The sequence below is a fragment of the Brienomyrus brachyistius genome, unplaced genomic scaffold (genome assembly GCF_023856365.1).
Source record: "Brienomyrus brachyistius isolate T26 unplaced genomic scaffold, BBRACH_0.4 scaffold461, whole genome shotgun sequence".
Taxonomy (NCBI): domain Eukaryota; kingdom Metazoa; phylum Chordata; class Actinopteri; order Osteoglossiformes; family Mormyridae; genus Brienomyrus; species Brienomyrus brachyistius.
Genome location: NW_026042736.1, coordinates 39,104 through 47,224, shown reverse-complemented (window position 1 = coordinate 47,224; position 8,121 = coordinate 39,104). Strand labels below are relative to the sequence as shown.

Sequence of the window (8,121 nt, the reverse complement as noted above, 5' to 3'; positions counted from 1 at the left end):
TTAACTGCTTCTCAAACTCATCGAAATCGGACATTTTTCAGTCCGTACTAAAGACGTATTGCAAAATAAGCAGAGGTCCAACAGTAGGCCTTTGAATGGGCTACAGGCTGCATTGGGTTCTGCTGCTTTTTCTTCCGAGTCGCCTGCCCCTCCTCCCCCGAAGTCATCGGCTCTTCCTCGGTTGTATCACACACAGGTTCGGAAACATTCGATGCACATTACCGTCCCCTCCTGCACTGGAGGGTTAAGGACAACGTGATTATATCGAACCAAAATTGAAATGTGCAAGTTGACTTTCCTAGTTATACGTCTTCATTTTTATTCTGGGTTTAACAACCATGAGTTTATGACGTATTTTACATGATTAGTTGGCGACTGGACCTTATTGTTTATATCTCTTATTAAGGATCCATCCATCCATACATCAATTATCAAAACCACACACTTACAATCCGAGTCTAGTTTCATATGCTGCGCTGCTGAGCGACCCGCAGAATATTATGCATGAGTACAAGTCACAAGCCCCGTTTCCACTAACACGGGGCCGGTTCTAGCTTGGTGCCTTTTGAGACCGAGGCAAAAAGATGCAGACTCTCCCCGTCGGGGAATCGAACCCCGGTCTCCCGCGTGACAGGCGGGGATACTCACCACTATACTAACGAGGAGATGTACGCGCACTACTTTTACATCTTCAAGATAAACAGCGGATGACTACTAACATTTGCGAGTAATCAATGACTGAGCTTCATGTCATGACCATGGTGCTCAAGAGAAGAAAAAATACATAATGTACGTCCACTGATACCAGAACAACCATATAGCTTTATACTAAGACGATGATTAAACGGAAAATTCCTTTACAAAACACTGCCACAAAATCATAGTTTCGCAATATTACATCGTGCAACGGGACACAGTGTAAGTACGTGAAGTCGGTAATTAAATCAAGAAAAAAAAGTGAGAGGAAAAGAATACTTTTCTATTATCATATTTTTCTAACTGGCCAAACTGAGTCATATTTTGATTATACACACTAACAGAAAAACAGTGCAAATCTCCGGTAGTCCGTTTCACTTGCGCTCCGCTATGGGGCAGTAACAAGCAGAGCTTAAGTGTGGAAGGAAAAAAAAAACACAGGACAGCATCAATCCCAACTTCACAAACGCCGGAGATCGAGATGCTGTAAGCATGACAATTAACATCTTTATCCAAGGGAACAGCTGCAAGACACAGATGCCGCGCCTAACAAAGGTAGGATCGATTCCGAAGTTCAGGCATTTACAGACGCGGACTCTTCTGGAGTTGATTTTTTTCGGGAGATACGCATCAACTTCAAAAGTATGAACCGCATTATATCTATATCTGTTATGACGTTGTAGCTATTGATACTGATGCATCACAAAAATAATTTAAATGTTTTTTCATTCTGACATATGTTCGTTCGGACGAGGATTTTATTATATGAGATAAGTTTTAAATGAAAACTTTTTTTAATCTATATGATTAATTCTCGAATCTAAGCCAGACTTCACATAAATCATTCATTCATAAATATAATGGAACATACAACATCCAGGTATCCATGAAATTTATGATCAGGCTATACGTTTGTGATAACAACAAAACAACACAACATGTATATTTACAATATATGGGCCTATTGTTTAATATTGCCTCCAAATTATAGCCAGACAATAACGCAATAGGCCGACATCAAACTATTTTCATGTAAAACAAAAGTGCTGGCAGTTTGCTTGTGCTTACAGACCCCGCCTTGAGCCCATCCAGAAAGATCCCAAAAATAACCGACAAGCAAAGGTTGTAACAATCTGAGCATGTTTAGTTTAATGTAATCAGGAGCCGAATTAATAACGCGAATAAATGATCAAACCGAAAGTCTGTAGTCGGGAATATCCGATAACGTCTTTGACGTGCAGTTAAGATAGTCAGAGGAAAAACCTTGTAGTTTACTTATATATATGCCTAAATATATGAGTGTGTCTCTCCGGTGATTTAATGATGAATATAACGATTACATATCAAATCACACATTAAGCAATTATTATATTACTAGGTTGAACGTTTTCACTATGTCTGTCGTCACCTTGATTTCACGATTTTGACTATTCTTCTTATCCCAGATTGAACAAGTCATTGTGGCGATGCAAGATCCCGACATGGGGATAAAGATGAAGAATCAAAGACTGTTAATCACAGTGATTCCACATGCGATGACAGGTGCACGATACATATTTTACTTTTTAAAAATAATTTTTCATGCCGCCCGGGTTGTCTTACACCCGGCCGTGCAGTGTCCCGGGGGCCGGGTCCTAATGGTCATTTAAGCCCTTCACAGGAAAGCCCATACATCGGCGGTCTTCGGGAATCCTGTGCATTAAGACTGTCATCGATCTCCTTGCGCTCATATTTATTTATGTAATTTATTTATCGAGTTCAGCGTTTTTGATTTATGACGGCTTAATGCATTTCTCGACTCTAACTAGATGCCTTCCTCGCTATGCCTTCCCAGGAAATGATATCGTGGAGTGGCTAATTCAGAAGTACTCCATCATGGAAGAAGGTAGGGCCGAGAAGTATGTAGGGAAGCGTTACCTGGTGCTCTTATGTGAGGTTAATCGATTGTTTTTTTCCCTTCGTGACGACGATGGCGCCCCTGCTGGCGAAAGACGTCATCAGGTTTTTTTTTTTTTGTAATAAAATAACAGAAATAAACGAGTCTTTTGAATAATAAATACAAATGAAGTAATAGAATTTGTCATCCATACAACAGATTAGCCTAGCTGCATTTATGTGTAAGCATATGCAATTCACGTGTCTGACAGAAGCATGTTCTGTTCCATTGATATTGCTGAGCCTGTGAATTAATAAATGTCAGAATTGAGCTTGTCCATAACATAGACACCCCATTCGCCTGAAGCTTTTGGGATTTTCTTCCCCTGGCGTCAATTTATCTGCTGAATTATTTATCTTTCTGCTGAGAGGCTATTAGTACAAATAATCTGTAGGCCAGTCCCGAGTCGCGCCGCTACGCATGCTGAGCTGTACGGTTTGATAGTCCCGATGCAAACTTCGCTGATAGCCAGAGGCAGTCAGTCATGCCTGGAGAAATATCGCTATCCGTCTCCCTCATTATGCACTTCTGCAAGACACTGTTGTCCTGAATTCCCGGGCGATGCAGATGAGGTTTTAAATAGCAAGGGAGCAGATTTCCCTGATTTACAGCCCAGATTGGAAAAGAAGTCGGAATGGAAAGGAGGGGACTTTTAGGCAGTAGATGGCAGATGCATTAACAGACTTGAATGGGCAAAAAACCTGTTGCCCCGGTAAGCAGTTACCCCTCCCTGTAAACACTAGGCTTCCCCCTAGCAGCGCTGTTGCTGCGCCGGTCTGAAACCCCCGGGAGCGCCTGACTGCCAATGGCCGCGGAGGCAGCCGGAAAGTGGAAAGTCCCAATTACTCGTAATTAATTATAGTTCCGATGAGGAATGCACCATCCCCGCGGCTTATTCTGTGCACCATGTCAACGTTTTTTCCAGTTACTTGCTATACCGTAAAATAAAATATAATATGCCTACTCAGTTTCTAGTTATCGTGTGTTCTACTGTATTCCACTGACAAAAATTTAGAGAATTACTATGCCTAAATCTGGGCTACGAGTAGTGGATTTGTTTGAGCTTTGAGTAGTTTACGTGGAAATGAGTGACCACTTTGTGTGTTTTCAGAGGCACTTCATGTGGGGAATCTGATCGTGAAGCACGGCTACATTTACCCCCTAAAGGACCCCAGGACGCTCGTCCTGGGGCCCGACGAGACGCCGTATCGCTTCCAGGTAACCTAAAACCACGGTTTCTTCAGATGGAGGGCAGCGCGAGAGGGTGGTGGCCATGTGGGGGGGCACGCATATCGAAACTATTCGTTGGAGAGACTGCGGAATTACCGTGTAGGACAGTATTTCTCAATCTGGTCCGGGCTCCAGAGCTGAGAGGGTGCAAAAACGTAGACTGTCTGGTAGGGAGCTGGGAGGGAGCAAAAACGTGGATCATCTGTGTGTCGCCGAGGACCGGATTGGGAAACACTGATGTATGAGAACCAATGCCAGTTAAAGTAGCAAAATGCCTTCCACCCGCCTTGTCCCTGACATGTTAAATCACAAAGCACCTTTGTCACGCTGCTTCTGAATAGTTTCAAATGACAGCATCTCCTTTTTGCTAGACTCCGTACTTCTGGAGCTCTCAGCAGTGGCCAGCCTCCGAGCTAGATTACGGTGATTACCAATTATTAATCATGTGCTCGCCTATTACATCATTACTTCCCTTTACTAGAATAATAGAAAAACACAGTTTCTTGCCATGTCTTTCTTTTGCTCTTCTAAAGCGATTTATTTGACTAAGAAGAATATCAGAAAGCAAGGGCAGCTGATAGACTATGAAAAGGTAAGAGAAAATTTTTATTTATGTACATTTCAATGCTATTCTTATTCGCTGGTCTGAAGCATTGCTTGATGAGATCATGTGATAGCTGAATGCTCATGGGAGTTTTACTTACACAAAATATTATGAGGGTAGAAGGAAAAATGATTGGTTCAGAGAGATAACCAATTAGATTGTACATGAGGTGGATCCGAGCAACTAGAGGAGGCAGGAGCAACCAATCAGATGTCTTGGTCCTGCCTCCTCTGCAATCTGATTGGTTATCTATCCGAACCAATCATTTTCCTTCTGCCCTCAGAACATTTTTGTGTAAGAAAACCTCCCACCAATTATGCACATAGTAGGATCGCACATAGACATCCACCAACTTGCCGCCATGTTGCGTCAGGGTCAACGCATTTTAGGTTCTCATCAGTAAGAGGGTTTGTGAATCCGACACTGCCAGCTGATATCCTGGGAGGGGTTCGGCCTGTGAGTCATAACGTGAACCCATGCAGCAACGCAGCCAGCCGTGCGACCTGGCAATGTCGCATTTAAACATCGTCTCCGCAGGACAGCTACAACATGTTGCACAAACGGATCAACCACACCTGGGACTTCGTGGTGATGCAGGCGAAGGAGCAGCTCAGGTAAACCCCACCCCAGCCCGGGAATACTGTCGCATCGAGCTATGAAATCAATTTCATAAATGCACACAAGGGGACAGATGAGAATGGATGAATAAATCTCGTATTAAGAGGATGATGATGTTACCTAAATTAAAAAGTAACATGGTGTGTGGTCATAATTTCCCTCCTATCTGTTAAATCAGACCTCAGCCTAAACACTAGAGTCGGAAATCCATTTCTAAGTGAAAAAGGAAACAGAAAAATGAAAACCCTACCTTGCAGTTCAGTGATTACCGCTATATGCTAATTACCCAGTATGCTTTCTGACTCTCCATCGACTGCTCTGCTCCTACCAGGGCAGCCAAACAGAGGCGCAAGGCGGACCGCATCGTGCTGGAATGTCAGGAACAGGCCTACTGGCTCGTCAACAGACCGCCAGTAAGCACCTCCCCCGAAACCCCTGACTCCCTACATCTGCCCCGGCGAAAACCCAGTATGCTGTGATTAGAGTAAAGCACACACTGGGTAAACCTGAACTCAATGCACCTTGGCAGCTCGAATATCGCCTCAGGCTGGGGGCGATTCTAGGATTTTTTTGAGGTTGTGGGGCAGAGTGGTGGCTCTGGGCCTAGGGATCTGTGCAAGCAAGTGGAAGGTTGTTGGTTCAAATCCTGTGAATGCCCAGAGTGATTCTACTCCGTTGGGCCTTTCAGCAAGGGCCTTAACCTGCAATTGCTTTGTCCTGGGTATGACATTAATCTACATGCAGGCCTGTTAGGAGATCCTTCAACTTACAGGGGAAACTTGGCAGGATTGGCAGGAAGGCATAGGCAGGGTCCCATTCCCCCACAGAGAGCTGGGGGGTTGTGCAGTTCTCTCCCACGACAACGGGTTTGTTCAATGAAGGAAGGCAAAGGAAACATCTGTAAGGACATATGGAACATTTCCGGTATAATTTTCGATCTCCGTCATCTCCAGAGCATTGAGCTCAGCAAAATTCACGGGGGGGGGGGGGGGGGGGGGGAGTTTTATCTTCGTTAAGTAAGACACACAGAGTGTCTCCATGCATACTTTGTGGGGGAGGAATATATCACTTCAGGCCTGATAACCCACTACTGCTTCAGTGTGATCATGAAATATTTACTTAGCTGGGAAGAAGCCTATGTTCTGTGGGACGAGAGCTTTCAGAAGACAGACAGGACAGCAGGCTGCGGGAATGAGCAACTGCACCCTCGCTGAGTGTAATTTGGAGTTCATGAATAACACAGGAGAGTGGAGAATGAAAGTGTGGGACAGGAGCAGAGTGTGGTGTGTATCTGGCTTAATCCCGGCCGTCACTAGGGCCCCTTTCTGCTGGGTGCGCAGCATCTCTCAGGGCTAATAAGCATCAGCGTTTATGTGGGCCATTATCCCCATCCGGGGCGGCATCAGGAGGTGGGAATGGCAGCCACGCAGCTGCGGATCACATCCTAAATTCAGCTTATTTTGCAGATGTACCTTTTATTGAGACTAGAGCAGTTGGGGGTTTAGGGACTTCTCTCAGGGGTCCAGTGGTGATGTCACTCTGCTGACTGTGGGATTTAAACCGGCAACCTTCCAGTCATAGGCGGCGACTGCCAACCCGCTCAGCCACACACCACCTTCATTGATGAAACCCACCGTTTTGACGCCAATTAGACGGAAACACAGTTGAGCCAAAAACCACGCAGCGTAGGGCCCCCCAGTCAGGTGCTGCTCGTGTTTAAAAGGCAGGGACGCTCTGCACTCTGGTACGGCCAGGTGGACGGGGGAAGCTGGGGGGGGGGGGGGGGATTAAAACCAGCAAATGACAAAATGGCCGCTTCCTGCCTCCTTTCTCTTTGCCCGAGAAACACGAGACGCATCGCTAAGACTGGTGATGCTTGGATCTGGGAGAGAGGAGTGCGAAGGGACTGGGAGACGGCCTGAAGCTAAAATGCAGACATGCTGTGTTTGCGTCTCCCCCCCCACCACCCCCCCACTTGTTGGGCCTTTTAAACGAGCTGGAAGAGGATCCCACCTCCGGAATACCGGATCCATTATCTGACCTCTATTCCTGCGGCTCAGGCTTAATGCTGCATGTTAGCGGAGAGATAATGGATGTAATTGCAAATAGCAGCGTAATAATTTGCCAAATAGTCTCTCTGCTGTTAAGTCCTGAGCTGATCTGAAGCACTTTAATTGGGATTTAAGGAAACCATGTTAAATCAGATTGCATTCAGTATCGACATTTGGTTAGTTTATTCTGTAAAGCAGGGTACCCCAGTCCTGATCATGGATACTGTGTCACCGACTGGCCCTCCAGGACCGAATGGTCCTTTTGGAAAGCTGTCACACTGTCCCCTACTGGGCAGTGTCGCCATGGGCTGTACCCAGTGGCATCATGGGAAATGTGACCAGTAGTGCTAAGGGGTATTAATGCAGCGTTAGACCGGCGTCAGTCTGCTTGAGAGAAACGAGCTCACTCTTCATCTGAAGTTCAGCTAAGGATTTCTCACCCTCTGATTTTCTGCAGCCGGGAACATTCAGCGTTCAAGAACAAGGCCCTGAGCGAAGGAACCGGCACAACTCCCGAGTCCAGCTGGTCTGAGCTTTTTATTAAGCATATACATTTTTTCCGTAATGCCAGTACCTGCTGTTTATCGCCTCTGTCAGTCACAGGACCGGATCCGGGCAAACAAGAGAGCCGCTCGGGGCCTAGATAAGATCAAAGTCATGAAGAAAAAATATGTATATTAATATCTATATATATATGGCAGCTATAGGCAGAATAGGCTGTTGCCTTGGGCCCCCAAATTACCCAAGGAAGTGAAGTGATAATCAGTGTTTTTGGTGGGAGGGCATCCGAGGGAAGCTCGTGTGTGAGTGTGACAGCACTTCGTTGTGCTCATCTTTCTGTCTCACTTCTTCCTCACTTCCTGCTCTCGTTTTCCATGCTAACGTAAGTACGTCAGCAGTCCCACAATACATACTCGGAATAGTGCTATATTATTCATGGTTTCTAGACTGGATGTCTGCTTAGTAAAGCCAGGAGCTGAGTGTGA

General features: G+C 45.5%; 1 non-coding gene across 1 annotated transcript; it reads right to left on the bottom strand.

The window, feature by feature from the left end:
* Window positions 1-593: 593 nt before the first annotated feature.
* trnad-guc (transfer RNA aspartic acid (anticodon GUC)) lies at window positions 594-665 on the bottom strand. The gene has a single exon. It is a non-coding gene; the product is annotated as a tRNA-Asp (tRNA).
* Window positions 666-8,121: the final 7,456 nt, after the last annotated feature.